The following is a 19,514-nucleotide window of genomic DNA, read 5'->3' as shown; positions in this document are numbered from 1 at the left end:
TCTGCACTTTTCAGTGTCTGACACTGTGTTCTCAATCTGCCTTTTGGAGCTTTCTGTTCAATTCTTTTACCTCCTCATTTCTTCCATTTGATTTAGCATCTGTATGCTGGAGAGCAAGTTTCAGAGTCTTCTGACATCCATTTTTGGTCTTTTCTTTGTTTCCTGTCTTTTTAGTGACCATTTGCTTTCTTCTTGTGTGATGTTCTTGATGTAATACCACAGTTCTTCCGGTCTTTGGTCATTAGTTAGTGTCTAGTGCATCAAATCTGTTCTTGGGATGATCTCTAAATTCTGTGGGATATGTTGAATATCATATTTGGCTCCCATGGACTTATTTCAAATTTATTTAGATTCAGCCTGAACTTGACTATGAACAATTGATGGTCTGTTTCAGTCTGACCCTGGCTTTGTTTGGGCTAATGATATTGAAGTTTTCTACTATCTTCCCAAATTGAATTCAGTTTGATTCCTGTATTCCATCTGGTGAGGCCCAAGTGTATAATTCGTTTTATGCTGTTTTGAAACGGTATTTACAATGAGTAAATCATTGGTCATTCAAATTTCTATCATGTGATCCCCATCATCATTTCTACCACCAAGGCCATATTTTACAACCACTGATCCTTCCTCCTTGTTTCCAACTTTTGCATTCCAATCACCAGTAATTATCAATACATCTTGATTGCATGTTTGAACAATTTCAGACTGAATAAATTGGTAGAATTTTTCAATTTTATCACCACTAACTTAAGTGGTTGACTAGTAAATTTGAATAATAGTTGTATTAACTGGCCTTCCTTGCATGTGCACATATATTATCCTATCACTGACAGCGGTGTGATAAATAAGATCACATTAAAAAGAAAAAGGTAGACATTGTCAAAGATTTTATTTTAACTGGATCCTGAATCAAAGTTCATGGAAGCAGCAGTCAAGAAACCAAATTACATATTGTACTAAACAAATCCACTGCATAAGACCTCTTTAAAGCATTAAAAAGCAAAGATGTCAGTTTGAGGATTAAGGTGCACTTAACCCTAGCCATGATATTTTCAGTTGCCTTGTATGCATGTAAAAATTGGATAATGAATAAGGTAAACTAAGGAAGAACTGATGCATTTGAATTATAATGTTGGCTAGAATATTGAAAGTATCATGGACTTCCAAAAGAACTGCTCCTTATGAGAGATGATGGCAAGATTTCATCTCTTATACATGCTGTGAGGAAGGATCAAATCTTGAAGAAGGACATCATATTTGATAAAGTGGAGGGTCAACAAAACATAGGGAGACTGCCAATGAGATGGATTGCCACAGTGGTAGTAATAATGGCCAGAAAGAACAATGGATATGAAGACGGTGTAGTGCTTTTTTCTGTTGTACTTGGTGTTGCTGTGAGTCAGAACTGACCCAACAAAACCTAACAACAAATACTACCCAAAATGAGCACAAATAGAGGTAAGAAGAGAGAGAGAGAGATGTCAATGACCTGTAGAACTACTGCAAGGAGCCAATATAGATACAGTTGGGATCCTTGAAGGAGAAGAATGAAAGGACTAAACAGAAAAGGTTTGAAAAAATATAATAGGTGAAAAATCTCCATATTTGATCACAACTATAAAAGGAGCTCTGGTAGCATAGTGGGTTACAAATCGGGCTGTGAACCTTAAGGTCAGCAGTTTGAAACTACTATCTGTTCCATGGGAGAAAGATGGGGCTTTCTGTTCCTGTAAAGATTTACAGCCTCGGAAACCCTGTTCAGGGTCGCTATGGGTCGGAACCGACTCGACGGCACTTAACAACAACAACATAGAACTATTCAAGGAGCTCTGGTAGTGTAGTGGTTACGAATCGGGCTGTGAACTGGAAGGTCAGCAGTTCAAAACTACCAGCTGTTCCGCGGGAGAAAGGTGAGGCTTTCTGCTCCTGTAAAGATTTACAGCCTCGGAAACCCTGTACAGGGTCGCTATGAGTCGGAACCGACTCCACAGCACATCACCATCACCACCACCACAAAACTAGAGATTCAAGCTGTTCAAAAACCCAAAGCAAAACAGCTATGAAGAACTACATCAAAGCTCTATGATTATTAAAAATATGATTAATAAAATTGTTGAAAAGCAGTGTTAAAGAGAAAAAGACACATTACATACAGAGATTCTGATCAGAAACAATGCAATTTGAAGGAAAAAAAAAGTAGAGCAATATCTTTAAAGTATTGAGAGAAATAAATGATCACACTGAATTCTAAGTGAAAATATATTTTTAAAATAAAGGCTAAAAATATTTCACCACACATAAAAGGCTGAAAAATTGATCACCAGCAGACTCTTATCATTAAAAATACAAAGAAAACTCTTGAAATACAAAGACAGTAGCTGGAAGCTAGAAATCTGAGTCTACATAAAGGAATGAAAATCATTGGAAATGGAAACTAAATGTTTAAATATATAAATAAATAATTCCTTTTAGAAAAATCAGTACAAAGTTGATTCTTAACGAGTTGAAAGTTAAAGATGTCCCTAATATCTAACTTTTCCAAAGTGTGATACCACTTCAGTATCTTTAACATCCACTACTTCATACTCTTCCTCTTCATATTCTCCCTCAGTTCTTTGGGTTTACTAATTCTATGCCAAGTCTCACAGAATTCACAAAATGTCAAGGAAATGGCTCATGTACAGATGACAGATGACAGTTCCTAAATCCACGGGTTCGGCTTCAGGCTTATCCTGACTTATGTGGTTGCAGGAGTTAATGATTCCAAAGCAGAAATTCAGACAATAGGTTACTGGCTGAAGTTCCAAGAGCTGGAGGTCCTATGATGATGAACCAGATACAGGATCCAAAGTGAGAGAGAGAGAGAGCGAGATAGAGACAGACTTCACCAGATCATCCTTCACAGGCATTCATCACATTATGAACGAGATCTGTTCCTAACTGTGCCTTTTATTCTTGAAGTGAAATTTGTATGTGAGGGGAAAGAGGGGCACACGGTTCTTAATTAGCTTAATGCAGTGCTGAAAAAGGATCAAAGTCTTTTCAATGATTTAAAAGCTTCACACGAAGAAGGTGAAGGTGATAAGATGATGTGATGAAGAATTTATTGTGACTAGGGGATGGATGAGTAACTTCAGAGTGAGGGGAAATTTTCATAAAATTAAAGGGTAAGAAGGAGTTGTCTTTAAATCACATACTCGCAATCCGGGGACTGTCTGCATGTTGGATCAGACCATACAATCATGGAAACCCCCTTTATTTGAGTAAGGCAGAGCAACAGTCTGACCTGAATAAGGGAGGTAAAGATGGAAAATGGGGTAAAAGTGGTGAATCAAACCAGCTAAGATAGTGATTCAAAATACATCCTGTCTCATTTATACAACCATAACTCATTGCAAAATAGAACCATTACCACAGGCATAGAGGCTAGAATTTATAACACAACACAAAATAAAGGATAATTATATCAGATCACCAATTGGAGAAAAAATACATTGCTACATAACTGACAATTACATCATTACTTAATTGCCAAACAACTGAAAATCATGCCCTAGGCAAATTGGCACATAACGTAAATCATTACTGTGCTGTATACCTTACTTGCATTAGCAGCAAGGTATTCGAGCCACAAGCACCTTTTTTGTATAGTCCTGTGACACTGCAGGTTAATGCATTGGACTGCAAGGTAAGTTTGAACCACAAGGTCAGCAGTTCAAGATCAACAGCCACTCCTCGGTAACCCTATACAGGACCTCTATGAGTTGGAACTGACTCAATGGCACTTAACAACAACAACAACCCAATCACAATGTGGGGGTCACAATGACCAAAGACCAAATTAAGTAGTTCGCTGTAACACAATACATACATTGTTCATATTATGTAGAAATAGTTACAAGATATCTGTTTGACCAAAATTATAGCAATGTATTATTGTGAGGTTTATAATGTATGTGTATGTATAATGTAGGACAACAAGAACATAGAGGAAAGGATGGGATAAATAGAAATGTACTATTATAAGGTCTTTATACCATATGTGAAGTGGTATAATATCATCATAAGGTGTTGTTACTATTGTGTGCCACTGATTTGATTCTGACTCATATCAACACTATGAGACAGAGCAGAACTGCCCCAAACAATCAGTAATCTTGATAGAGAAGATAGGCAGGTCTTTTCTCTTGCAAAATGGCTGGTAGATTTGAAGAATCAACGTTTCTGTTAGCAGCTGCTGAACTTTTAACCATATTTTACCAGGGCTCCTTCACCTCAAGGCGGTGTTGTTGTTGTTAAGTGCCTTTGAGTCGGTTTCAGTTAATAGGGACTCTGTATAGGATTTCCAAGGAATAGCTGGTGGATTCGAACAGCAAATCTTTCGGTTAGGAGTCCAGTGCTTATCTTGCAGCATCACACTAGGACTCCTTCACTTCAAGGTGTTGTTATTGTTAAGTGCTGTCGAGTCGATCCTGACCCATAGCGACCCTGTATAGGGTTTCCAAGAAGCAGCTGGTGAGCTTGAATCACTGACCTTGCAGTTCAAATGGCTTTGCAGTCAGGTGCACTAACCCAAAGCACCACACCAGGATTCCTGCTATGTTAAAGACACACACTTTACACTTTTAAGCAACCACTAAAGTAACAAAACTAGTTAACACCATGATTATTCAAATTTACTCACCTACTACTAAAGCCAGTGATGATGAAGTTTAAGAATTCTACAACTTCTTAAGTCTGCTATATTCAAGCACTCAATCAATATATATGGATACTTACTGGTGATTAGAATGTAAAGGTTGGAAACAAAAAGGAAGGATCAATAGTTGGAAATATGGCCTTGGTGATGGAAATGATGCTAGAGATTACAACACAGAATTTTGCATGATCAATTACTTATTCATTGCTAAAACCCATTTTAAATAATATAAAAGATGACTATGTAAATGGACCTCAACAGATGGAATACACAGAAATCAAACTGACCACATCTGTGGTAAGAGACACACATGTGGAATAGTTCCATATCATCAGTCAAAGCAAGGCCAGGGGCAGACGGTGGAACACACCATCAATTGCTCATATGCAAGTTCAGACTGAATCTCAGGAAAATGAAAACAAGTCTATGAGAGCCAAACTATGACCATAAACATATCACACCTAAATTTAGAGATCATCTGAAGAACAGATTTGATGCATTAGACACAACTGACCGTAGACAAGAAGATTGTGGGATGACATCAAAAACATAATACGTGGAGAATGCAAAAAGTCATTGAGAAGACAAGAAAGAAAGAAAAGACTAAAATGGATATCAGGAGAAACTCTGACACTTGCTCTCCTGCATAGAGATGCTAAAGCAAACGGGGGAAATGAGGAAGTAAAAGAGCTGAACAGAAAATTTCAAAGCACAGTTTCAAGAAGACAAAGTCAAGTATGATAATGAAATGTGCAAAGACCTGGAGTTAGAAAACTAAAAGGGAAGAATATGTTCAGCATTTCTCAAGCTGAAATAAATGAAGAAAAAACTAAAGCTTCAACTTGAAAAATGGAACGATTCTATGGGCAAAATATATAATGATGCAGAAAGCACCAACAGAAGATGGAAGTAATACAGAGTCACTGGAGCACAAAGAAATGGTTAATATTCAATCATTTCAAGAGGTAGCATATGATCAAGAACCAATGGTACTGAAGACAGAAGTCCAGGGTGCACTGAAGGAATTGGCAGAGAATAAGGCTTTAGGAATTGATGGAATGAAAACTGAAATCTTTCATCAGCAAAGTGATGCAGCACTGGAGGCATTCACTGGTCTATGCCAAGAAATATTGAAGACAGCTACCTGGCCAACTGACTGGAAGAGATCCATGTTTGTGCCCATTTCAAAGAGAAGAGACCCAAAGGAATGTGGAAATCATTGAATAATATCATTAATATAACATGCAAGTAAATGTTTGCTAAAGATAATTTTAAAATGGCTATAACAGTACATTGACAGGGAACTGTCTCAGATTCAAGCCAGAATCAGATGAGGACATGGAATGAGGCATATCACTGCTGACATCACGTGGATCTTGGTGGAAAGTAGAGAATGCCATAAAGATTGACTTTATTGACTACAAAAAGCCTTTAGACTGTATGGATGATGATAAGCTATGGGTAATATTGCAAAAAATGAGTATTCCATAACACTTAATTGTATTCATGAGGAAACTGCACATAGACCAAGAGGTAGTCATTTCAAAAGCACAAGAGGTTTAAAATCTGGAAAGGTGTGTGCCAGGGTTGTATTCTTTCACCATACTTATTCCATCTGTGTGCTGATCAAATAATGCAACCTAGTATACAGACTAGAACATAGGGTTTCTAAGTGCATAGTTCTCTATAGAAGCAGACTACCATATCATTCTCCCTTGAAGCAGCTGATGAATTCAAATCTCTGCCCTTTTGATTATCAGCTGAGTGCTTTACCACTGTAGCACCAGGTATCCTAAATGGCCTACAGATCTTACAAAAAGCAGAGATTTTCAGATTATATGCTGCTTCCAAGAATTGCACTTCAAATATAAAGTCCAAGGAGAAATGAATGGAAAAAGATAAACCTAGCCATAGCTTTGCGTAATAATCACATTGAATATAAATGAACTGCACACAACAATAAAATGGCAGAAATTGTCATTGTTGTTGTTAGGTGCCGTCAAGTTAGTTCTGACTCATAGAGGCCCTACGCATAACAGAATGAAACACTGCCCAGTCCTGCGACATCTTCACAATCTTCATTATGCTGAGAGAGTGTCATAATGCATAAAAAAGCAAGACCAAACCAGATGAGGGTACACTCTGCAGCAATTAAAAATGAATGCAGTGAATCTACATATATTGGAATCAAAAGGTGCATCAGACATTTCCAAACCCACTGTCATCAAATCAAATTCCAACGCATCGTAACACTATAGGACAGAGTAGAACTGAACCATAGGATTTCTGAGACTGTAACTCTTTAAGATGGCATATTGCTTCATGTTTCTCCCACAGAGCAATCGGTAGATTCAAACCACTGATAGTAGCCAAGTGCTTAACCATTGAGCTACCTGTGTCCTTGAATAAGACATAATGACCACTAATTTCTTCACTTACTCATTTATCATACATGTATAAAGTGCCTGCCATTTCTTTGGCATGGTAAGAGGCACTGATAATTGATAAATGCCCTCTTACAATCTGAAAGGAGATAGAAAATTCGAATAATTTGCCACACAAGCACATTAACAATTGCTGTGTGGTTGTAAGTGCCATCGAGTCAGTTCTGACCCATAGAGACTCTATATAGGGTTTCCGAGGAACAGCTTGTGAGCTTGAACCACCAACCCTGAGGTTCAAACCAATTTTTCAATCCAGCACATTAATCCACAGTGCCATTGTAATAAATGTAGCAAAAAAATACAAATTGCTAAGAGACTAAAAGATGGACTCTAATTAAGAATGAAAGCAAAAGGAAGATATCTCTGGCGAAAAAGAAACACACATTTAAACTGAGACCCAGAGCATAAATAGGATTTAGTCTAGTAGTAAGTATGTGTGTCACAGGGAAAGTGTTTGCCCAAAGAGCAGTCCAGGCTAATGAAATCATATGTTCAAACAAACACCATAAGGTAGAGAAAAGCTGGTGGACAAATGCCAATGAGGCTGGAACATAGTGAATGAGGAGACAGGGGTGTGATTAGGCCAGAGGGAATGTATGAGCCAGATGCAGGGCTTCATAGGACATGTTAAGTAGTTTCATCCATATTCTACTAGTACTGGGTGACCATTGGAATTTTAAGCAGGTAGGTGACATTATCAGATTTGCAGTTTGATGGCTGAAGTATATAAAAGCCAAGAGAAGTGGGGATTTAGAGGGGAAGCAGGAAAACTTGATGGCAGATTTTTGTAGCAATTCTGGTCAGAGAGGATGATAACGTGCACTAGGAAGCCAGAACTGTTAGTGGAGATATAGAGAAGAGTAAGTATTTGAGAGATCTGTAGAGGTGGAATCTTGATAGGATGAAAATGAAAGTGAGGGAAGGAAAGAGTTGAAAATGACCTCCCAGGTTATTGGCTTGAGCAACTGAGTAACTACGAGGACCCCAACTGAGACAGGCAGAGCAGGAAGCTATTCCCTAAACACTGCTTATAATCATTCTTTCTCTTCTCTCATTTCAAACAGGGTCTTAAGCAAGTTCATTGAGGGAAGTAAAAATGTTGTTGGTGGTTAAGTGCCTTCAAGTCAGTTCTGATTCATAGTGACCCCATATAGGGTTTCCAAGGAGCAACAGGTGGAATTAGCAGTCCAGTGCTTATCCTACAGATAAGCCAAAATTACCATTTCTACTTAACATTTTCATATTTTCATTTTCAGACTTTTTCTACACATATATGTGTGAATATATATACATATATATATATATTCAATATAGATGTTTACATACTATATTGTATATTTCCATGTAAGTTCATATTTATGTATTAAAATAGTTAAAACTAAAAAACATTCTTCGCATTTTATCATAGATGGCAAATACGTAAACTTAGATAATGAAACAAATAAGAGCAACATACTAAAAAAATCTACTGAATAAATGTGACAACCAGAAAAATTTTAATTGGAAAATATATAGAACAGACCCTTCAGCTATAAGAAAAGTCACTTAAATTTATCAAATCATTAAAAATTCCTTTAAAAATATTTGTATGTAGATGAAAACAAAACTACAAATGACCAAAAAAGGGGAAAAAATCAAAATAATGAGGCTACTTTTCTTAATGAGGTGAAGAGGAAAAAATAGTTTATGACTTAAAAAACACTAAAACAATTTACTTGCATAGCTTGAAATCAAATGTGGTTCCGTTTTCCTGACTGAAAATTATGGGGGGAAAATCTGATAGAGAGTATTCACAAATATTAATGCAATTATGTTGTCTATGGTTATAAAGACATAAATAACTGTAAGGAGAAAGGTCATAATCTCCATACTACGAATAGATGGGAAAAGGCACCTAAAAAGCCAATACAGCTGAGCCAAATGCAGTTTTCCTGGATTGCAGATCTTTAGAGTAAAATGTAAACAATCTCTCTCAATTTGTCTGTCTGCCTGGATCAATCAATATTCATCATATCTATATATGCATTTTTATAGCAGTTTGGGAGTCCTGGTGTGGCGCTATAGGATAAGCACTAGACTGCCAACCACAAGGTCAATGGTTAAAACCCACTGGCTGCTCCTTGGAAACCCTATGAGTCAGAACTGACTTGACAGCCCTTTAACAAATAACAATAATGATTCATAACAACTTTGAATATAGAGGCCACCACTTTAGTTTTCTGTGTGTCAGCATGAACCTGACACTTAAAAAATTCTGCAAGCAACTAAACTGATAGGATATAGCCTTTCACCATGAAAAGGCTCGTTAAGACTGGACTTATTACTTCTAAAGCAGGATTTGACTTAGATTAAGACCAAGCTCTTGCTGACCTAAGAGAAAATGAGCAGAGCGTCCTGGAGTACTTACAGAAACAGCGCAACCTAATAGGCCGTAGGAACATAGTCTATTGGGGGATTGGTAGGAACCGGTTATCAGTGGGGAATTCCGGAGTTTCACCACCCGTAATATGCCAGAAGAATATGAGTTGAAATCTACCAAGGGGGCTGTAAATGATACTGGACCAAAACTATTGAGAAGTTGGCTGATCTGAACACTACTGAAAAACGGAGAGCTGTATCATTGAAGGGCTGCATATGGCGACTATTCTATAACTTTAACAAAAATGACAAGGACTGGGAATCTGCTGTAGAGTGTATTGCAGTGTTGGCTGTCTTGCTGTGTCTGGCTAATTACAGTTGGGGGGGGGGCAGTGATGGTTCTTTGTGTCGCCCAGTAATTATTTTGCCAGAAGATGACACTCCTCCACTCTTAAGAGTTTAAAGTTCCCACCATCCCTGCATTACGAAGACGTGTTTTGGAGATTACTTTACTCCTAATAATATATATATATATATATAATCACTCCTGCCTTGTTTCCATAGCTAGATAGCTTTTATATCTTACGCATCAGCCTGTTGGACAGTTCCTTTTTCAGACACATAGATACCATCTAAAAATTTTTGGATATCCTTGTTTTTAACTGTTGTGGCTTGCTGAATTAAAGCAGCTGAATTTGATACAAGTTCAATGTCATTTCCTTCAAGAATTAATTCATCTATCTGGGCTTGAGATACTGAACAAGCAACACCTGCCCTCATTCGAACCCTACAAATGTATTTTTCACCCAATAAGTTTTGGATTTCAACAAGAGACCCGCTCTCTTGGATAACCACATTCATGAGGAAGTGAGCATACACAGACCTCATCTTGTAACGCAAGCCCAGTGTAACGTCCTTGATCATATTCTGCACATGGCTACAGATGGTGCGGACTGTAGCCAGTTCCTTTCTGTTTCCCCACCATTTGTCCACGCGAAGCCTCTTTTTCTTCCCCAGGAGGCTAAGCTCCACATTGATGTGGTTGAAATCCCTCCACAGGGTTCCCCCGGGGGCCCTTCACGATGACTGTGCGGCTCTTCAGACTGATGTCGACCTTCTCCTGAATGTCCACACTCTAGATGCTGAGAATGGTCTTCATTCTCACAGTAGATGCGGCACAAAAAGCCCTAATGACATCTTAATAGGCTGTGAGGAAGAGGAGGAAAACGGCAAAGCTGATTGTGTACTTGTTACTGGACTGAAGATAGGGGAAAAGCTACACTCATGAGACAGGATGGCCTATTAGCTGTAATGGCCTAGGTAGGTTGTTATGTACCTGCTGAAGTGTGTAGGCTTACACCGATAGAAAGAGTGTCTGTTAGACTCAGATAGAATAATGTCAGGTGAAATTACTTTTTTTTTTAGTTGAGTGAAACTGCCAGTATACTTACACATGCAACAGCACATTCTTAAGTGCTTAGGGATGAAGTAGGAAGAGGTACTGCAGTATTTGATGGGACAGCAATAGCAAATGCAGTTGTTAAAGAACTTGCTGAGAATATAAAGAAATATAAAGCTTTCTACCCACTACCATTCATTAGTAGAAGATTATTCTCAAAACATTGCCATACGTCTAGAACACATGGCATGCATGGTAGACAATGAATGTGAAGATCCTAGCCAGGAGACTATTACCTTCCTCTACAAATTCATTAAGGGAGCTTGTCCTAAAAGCTATGGCTCTAATGCAGCAAGACTTGCTAATCTCCAAGAGGAGGTTATTCAAAAGGGACATAAACACAGAAAAGCAAGAGAATTTGAAAAGATGACGAAGTCATTGTGATTATTTCTGGAAGTTTGCCTGGCTAGTGAAAGGTTGACTATACATGCTGAAGCTGCCAATAAATTGTTGATTTTGATTAAATAATTATAAACTACATTGGAAGGTTTGAATTGGCTTTTGATGAAGGTGGTAAATTCGGACAACATTATGCTCTAATAAATGTTATTTTTAAAAAAATAAATAAAAGAAATTCTGCAAGCAATAATACCTACTTAAGAGGAAAAATTAAGGAAACAATTATGTATTACTTAGACGACGCTATGGTACAAGGTATATACCATCAGGCTGCTAACCTCAAGGTTAGCAGTTCAAAACTACCAGCTGTTCCGTAGGAGAAAGATGAGGCTTTCTGTTCCCGTAAAGATTTACAACCTCGGAAACCCTATACAGGGTTGCTATGAGTTGGAACAGACTCCATGGCACACCACCATCTTTCTACCAAATGGCTTTAAATGCACACTAAGTCGAAAACAACCAAGTAGACAACATTGTAATCACATCAGCTGTATTGTTCTGACTGAGTTAGGTCAATGACTCTAATTCTACCTTCAGTAGAATGTGCCCACCTCAGTGGAACTACCAGCCACAATTAATTATGCAATCATAAAATAGCCTCCATTTATTAAATACTTTTGCATGCTAAGTACTCCCACACATTACATTCTATTCCTAACAGCAACATTGGAATTTTGGTAAAGGTATTTGCCAATTTTGTGGATAAGGACTATGAGAAATTAAGAAACAATTTTAAGTCATACAATTAACGAATGAGGTAGGCTCATTCACACTCCATTTGGTAATTTTCCATTGATCTCTTCCAAAAGTGACCAAATTTTTGCAGAATCCACTTCAAATGACTTCAGTCGTAGTGAAAGAAAACGATGTCAACCTTCTACATAGCTTACAAACAATGACAGCGTTCGTTATCATAAAAGAGCCGTAAAGATGGAAAAGTGCAGACCTGGTAACAGTTGGCAACACTGTGTGCAACTTGGGGAGCTCCTTGAATGACGATCTAGTACTATTTCCCTAAGTGCTGGGCATATTCCTCTCTTAAAGAATGGACATAAAAGCTCCTTGATGAATTATTAATCTCAATCGTGATTATTTATTGAGTGCTTCAAATATACCAGGTGCTTTACATATATGACCCCACTTATGACCCCACATATATATGACATATATGACCCCACAGCAACCATGCTAAGTAGGAATTATAAACTCTATTTCCACATAGGAGATCCAGAGAGATTAACTGACTTGTCCATCCATGGTCACAGAGTTAGCAAGTAGATGAGCAGAAATTGAACAAATTTCAGTGTAATTAAAAAATCTGTGCTCTTAATCACTGGACTGTATTCTAAATCTTTTAACAAAAAGGGAATATTATGTGGGTAGGCAAAGAAAAATCAAATGAAACGTAGGGGGATGGGAGAGAGAAATACATGAAGGTTAAAAACTGTGCCAGGATATAACCAAATCCTGGTGTGGTGCTGTGGGTTAATGTGTCAGACTGCAAAGTCGTTTGAATTGCAAGGTCAGTGGTTCAAGCTCACCAGCTGCTCCTTGGAAACCCTATACAGGGTCCCTATGGGTCGGCATCGACTCGAGGCACTTAACAACAACAACAATGCTAACAAAGGAGTCCTGGTGTGGCGCTGTGGGTTAATGTGCTGGACTGCAAAGTTGGTTTGAACTGAAAGGTCGATGGTTTCAGCTCACTAACTGCTCCTCGGAAACCCTATGCAGGGTTGCTATGGGTTGGAATTGACTGGACGGCACAACAAGGGAGTGCAGAGGCTCTGTGGACTGCAAACCACAACATAGTGGGTTGAGTCACTAGCTGCTCCAGGGGACAAAGACAGGTTTTCTGCTCTCGCAAAAACAGCTTCAGAAACCCTATACTGGGTCGCTCTAAGTCAGAACTTATTTGATGGCATTAAACAACAAAAACAGTAAGAAGTTCGTCATATTGAAAATAGCATGATAATTAAATGAGATCACTGCACTGGTGAGACAAAAGGAAAATCCAAGTGAAATGAAACCAAGAAGCAAGACTGGTTTAAAACCCAACACCAACTTAAAATATACTGGCTATATAGTCAAGGTTCATTTTCTAGTAAAAGAGCATGAGGGAAGAAGTACACGATACCTCATTGTGATACTTTTGTACTCTGTGCTCCAGAGGAAGACGGTGGACACTATTCTCATTTTTGTTTCCTGTTTAGTCACCAAAGAAGCAAGACTCTTGCGCATTATGGGCATCCTAATTTTTATTATTGTTTTTCTGTGTTTCCTTGATAAGTAACCCTTTCCCATATTAAATCTAGGGGTTCAGGTAAAATGGACTCCAGTCCTGGACTCTAGGAACTTCCTACACAGAATTTCACTGATTGTTTCAAGAATGAACGTGTGACCACATTCAGCTCAATAAGGTCAGACCCCAAAACTCATCGTCAAGTTGATTGCAACTTATAGTGACCCTATAGGACAGCGTGGGCTTCTGGTGTGGTACTGTAGGATAAGCACTAGATTGCAAACCACAGGTTGGAGGTTCAAACTCACTAGCCACTCTTCAGAAACCCTATACAGTGTGGCTATGAGTCAAAACTGACTCAACAATACTAAACAATAACAATCACAACTTAGGACAGAGTAAAACTGATCCATTGGGTTTGAACTGCGAGGTTGGCAATTCAAGCTCACCAGCTGCACCTTGGAAACCCTATGCTATTGGTTGGAACCGACTTGATGACAGTTAACAATAACAACAATACATTTTAGAAGTGAAGCTTCTGGTGGGTTTAAAACATTGACCTTTTGGTTGGCAGCCAAGAGCTTCATTATTGTGCCATCAGGGAGTCTTGGTCAGTTCTAGAACATTTCGAAAAGTTATTGGGAATGAACCTGCTCTTTCTGCTGGAGTTGCTAAACTGAAAGATGCTTGTTTACATCTCTGCCTTAGTGTAGAAAAAAACCTGCCTGTGTTTGAAGTTTACATAGAGGAAAGCAAACCTAAGAGAAAGAGAAATAGGATTCGGAACCAAAAAGTTCTCACCGTAGACGTCTCAACTGAAATACCTATACTAGTACAAATGGTGAAGAAATATAGCCCAGGTTTCTGATCAGATAGGACGAAGTCTAATGTTTAGCTACAATATTTACAATGTATATGACTTATTACTTTAGACAGTTTACTTCAAGTCTCAAAGGCTTGGGTTCCTATATTTAATTTTCTAAAAATCACATGAAAAACTTTTCTTATAGAAATATTGTGAAGATAAAATGAAAATTAAAGAATTTCTAGGCATTTATCACAGTGATAGGCACATAACATAATGAGCACTTGATAAAGGCCAGATCTTATAAGTAAATTTAGAGTACTGTCCAGTGTCCAAGAACAATGTCGGGTATGCTGAAACTAGCTAATCACAAAAAGGCAATTATTGTCTGAGACCACTTTTGTAAAAAGTCAAGAAAAGGTTTCATGCTACAAGAAATTTTCTTTGATGGTTACCAGCAGTGGGAGGGGAGGAAATTTAATTCACTGGCTAGAGTAACTTGGTTGATGGAAAAGGCAATGTACAACAAAAGGTACGTTGGCAGAAGAATGATGAAGACAGGTAAACACGCAAGGAGGAATGCAAGGGTTACAGGAGATAGAGGTAAATACTGTTATATATACAACCCTGCAACAACAGTGTTCTACAGGTAGACAAGTGAACAGATACACAGGCTGAACTGGTATGGGATAGAGAGTAGGAGTATACTCACAAATCTATAAATGGTCTAACGAGGATATTTGTATATGGGTATTTATCTTTCCTGTAAACATATCTACAAATATGGTGGGGAATTTGTTGTTGTTGTTGTTAAGTGCTGTTGCTAAACTGAAAGATGGAGTTTTGTTGCGTCGGTTCGGACCCATAGCGACCCTGTATCAGATTTCCAAGGAGCAACTAGTGAGCTTGAACCACTGACCTTGTAGTTCAAATGGATTTGCAGTCTGGCGCATTAACCCACAGCACCACACCAGGACTCCACGGTGGGGAATACCACAGGCAAAATGATGAAAGCTTCTTAGATATTACCAAACACCTTGAGGCAATGAGTTGCTAGACCTGGGGGCTCAGAATCAAAATCTCAGGGGACACCATGGTCAACTGTCATAATATAATATAGTCCTGGTGTGGTGCCGTTGGATAAGCACTGGACTGCTAACTACAAGATTGGTGGTTATAAATCAAGAGAACCTACTTGGAAACCCTACACAGGGTGACTGTGAGTCAGAACTGACTCGACGGCACTTAACAACAACAAAGACAATGTTATACATCCTACTTTGGTGACTATCAACTAGGACTTCAAAAGCTCACGAGCGGCCATCTAAGGTGCAATTACTGTTCTTCCATGTGCTGAAGAAAGAATGATGAAAACTGAAGATGCTTGGAATCAACTAATCCAATGGACTAACAGAATTGATACCAGAAGAACTAAATGGTGCCTGACTCCTACTACCAACGGTTCTAAAAGGGATCACATTAGAAGGTCCTGCATAGAGTAAATGTGGAAAAAAATTAAAAATTATAAAAAAAGACCACTTACTGGTTAGAAAGACACTGGAGAAACCTAAGACTAAGACCCTCAGCCACCTGTCAGGTCTAGAATGGAACTCCTCTTCGTGGCCCAATTTTCAGCCAAGTGGTAAATAAACATATAGAGGGGGCAACAACATTGGTAAAGTATGCTTATCATGGAATGTTCAACCATTCAAGATAAAAAAGGCAACATTTACCTAAGGCCAAAATTCAAAAGGATTGGGAAGGAGGGTGGAATGGAATTAAGAACCACAGGGAGGAAGGAAGATAACTATTGTTTCACTGTGGCAGTTGGTTAATTGTTGTTACACAGACCAAGAAGCAGTTGTCCAAACAGAACAAAGGAACACTGTATGGTCTAAAATTAGGAAAGGTGTATGCCAGGGTTGTATCTTTTACCATACTTATTCAATCTATATGCTGAGCAAATAATCCGAGAAACTGGATTATATGAAGAAAAACATGGCATTAGGACTGGAGGAAGACTCGCTAACAACTTGAGGTATGCAGATGATACAGCTTGCTGAATGCTAAGAGGACATACAATACTTACTGATTAAAATCATAGCCATTGGTATGGGTTACATGTCAATGTAAAGGAAAAAAAAAACTCCTCATCACTGGACCAATAAGCAACATCCATATAAATGGAGAAAAGATTGAAGTTGCCAAAAATGTAATTTTGCTTGGATCAACCATCAACACTCATGGAAGCAGTAGTCAAGAAATCAAACATATTGTATTATAGTACTAAAGAGCAAAGATGTCAGCTTGAGGACTAAGGTGCACCTGACCCAAGCCATGGTATTTTCAATAACCTCATAAGCATGAAAAAGTTGGACAGTGAATAAGGAAGACTGTAGAATAATTGATGCATTTGAGTAATGGTGTTAGAGGACTGCCAAAAAAACCAACAGACTGTGTTGGAAGAAGTACAGCTAGAATGCTCCTTGGAGGCCAGGATGGCCAGACTTCATCTCTCATACTTCAGACATATTAGCTGAAGGGACCAGTCACTGGAGAAGGATATCTATCAAATTTGGTAAAGTGGAGATTCAGAGAAGAGGAGGAAGACCCCAATGAGATGGATTGGCACGGAGGCAGCAGTGATGGGCTCGGGCATTTTGAGGATTTTAAGGTTGGCCCAGGACTGGGCAGTGTTTCATTCTGTTGTGCATAGGGTTACTATGAGTCAGTACCAATTCAGTGGTATCTAACAACAACAATATTGAGGGGATTGTAATCATTGAGATGAAAGAAATTGATTTGTTGAATGTAAACAAATGATTGGTTGAATGTAAAACAGATAATCTTCTCTGTAAACCTTTACTCAGTTCTCAATAAAAAGTTCCAAAAAACAAAACAAAAATGTCTATTAGGCATATAAGTAATTTTAGGAAGCAGGATATTGAGGAATATGTAAATGATCCAGTCCTATATAATTAAAGGCAAGGAATACACATCTTGAGTACAATGGCATTTTCTAAAGAATTTGAGTGGAATTTAAGTTTTACATATTTATATGCTTACTTAGAAATACATTATCAAATATTTTTCAAAATTAGTAAAAAAAATCTATTTCCCACACCAATAATTTCAAAATGATTTCCAAATATTTATGTCCTGTTAGTAGAATTCAGTAGGCAAATACTGGTAGGACTTTCCAGAGAAGCAATAAAACTGATTAAGAGTCTCAAGATTGAAAGAACTACGTTAGGTTTATTTTCGTAACAACCAGGTGGAGACCTGGTAACTGCCCACAAGTATTGGAGAATAAAGGATAACTGCAGTTATTCATGCCTCTGTAACGCACAGGCAAAATGACTATAATAAACATATACTCTGTCTGCTACCCACCAGATAGTTTTTATCTTCATCTGAAAAGCACCGAACTAGCCAAATGAAACTTTCTCCATAGACCCCTGGAGAGTGTAAAATTCTGGTTCAGTAATGGACACGAGACTCCCTCAACACGGCATCGCCGCTGTGTGTTGTGAGTAGGCTTACATGGACAGAAAGATTCCTAAACGCCACCTCCTACCCAAAGTCTTTAAGCTCTCGAGAGAAGAGGTCAATCTGAGAGTTATTTTCGGGTTTCAAAAAACTTTGGATTCAGTCTGGGGTGTCTGATTTGTTTAAAGAACTGTGGAACACTCTAAACTTGCTGAGGATACTGTGAGGCCTAGGTGTAGTCTGGACTCAGTCTCTTTTGTGTTTGGGAAAAGGGACCAACATTTTCATAGTCAGTCTGTCAAGTAGTCTGAGCACTAACGCTAGAGGATTTCATTCATTTTATTATGTTCCTTCTTGGGTGTTGATTGTTTGTTTTAAAATCAGTTTTAATGCAACCCTATCAAGAAGTATAACTATGCTTGACTGGGTATAGTCTCACACAGAAATACGATGTTTTGACATCTCGTGTTTAGTCACACACCTTAAAGTGCATATGCATAACACTCAAATATTATGACTTTATATAGAGGCTGCCAAATAATGAAGTAAAAACAGAAACATGTATCCAATCACTCAGTTGTTCTAAATTTCCTGGATAAATACAAATAGGTACATTGTTGTGTTGCTGCTATCAGGTAACATTGAATCAGTTCCTACTCATAGCAACCCTATGCACTACAGAAAGAAATGTTGCTCCATCATGCACCACCCAATAGGTGCATAATTTATATGTTTTAAAACATTTTGATGTCCAGGCCTCCATTGTCAAGATGCGTCAGTTGAGGGCTGAGTAGGGGGCTGTGTTGGCCAGTCCAGCACTCTGATGATGGGCCTGTGTCTGCTCAAAGGAGACCTCTTTTCATAATTTGCACAATTTATCTGGTGTAAGTGGCTCAATTAAAAAAAAAAAATTTTCCCTATGCTGTTAGTAAGTGTAGTTATAAACCCAGGCAGAGAATTAAAATGGACCAAGGCAGCTGATAAAAATGTTGCCTTCTCAGATGTCTGCTGAAGTAGGATTCTTTCAACGCTCTTCCTGACCACAAAAGGGCAGTGCAAGCAAGAGTGTTCCAACAGGCACAAAAAGAAATTCCGTTTCCTTGGTTTCATGTTGACTGCCTGCCAAGCAGAGAAACTGGATTTTTGCCACTGTATTTCATACCTTGATGATGTATTCTAGACAATTGTTAAAAACCACACTTCCACGGTAAGCTAGTAAATTGTGGCTACTCAATAAATATTAAACCACAACAACAATTTGGAATAAGTCAATTTGGTATAGGCTTCTTCAAAGAAAGGTATCACTAAAATGCAACAGTCACTGTTGAGAAACTAAGCTCCAATTTTAGCTACTGTGAGTTTGGTTTAACATAATGTGTTATTCAGATCATTACAAAATAGTTATGTTAACAGTAAATAATGATGGTTAGAGCATTTGTAATTTAATTTGGATGGAGCATGAAAAAAAGGGCTCTAATTGATTAAATTACCTTCCTCAGGTGCTAACTACACTTTTCGATTACCCTTCCAACTGGACATCAACATTTCTGTTCTATTGTAGGGGCAGCATATCTGTAACTGGGAAGTGTATTATTGTAACACTCATTTAATTTCTGGCC

The 19,514-nt window shown here is 38.2% G+C and overlaps 1 pseudogene; it reads left to right on the top strand.

Annotated features, from left to right (window-relative positions):
- The first annotated feature begins 1,328 nt into the window (after positions 1-1,328).
- LOC102831658 lies at positions 1,329-11,428 on the top strand (annotated as a pseudogene).
- Positions 11,429-19,514: the final 8,086 nt, after the last annotated feature.

Source organism: Chrysochloris asiatica, unplaced genomic scaffold, assembly GCF_000296735.1.
Source record: "Chrysochloris asiatica unplaced genomic scaffold, ChrAsi1.0 scaffold00011, whole genome shotgun sequence".
Lineage (NCBI taxonomy): Eukaryota > Metazoa > Chordata > Mammalia > Afrosoricida > Chrysochloridae > Chrysochloris > Chrysochloris asiatica.
The sequence above is the reverse complement of the archived record's forward strand: the minus strand, read 5'-3'. Positions and strand labels throughout refer to the sequence as shown.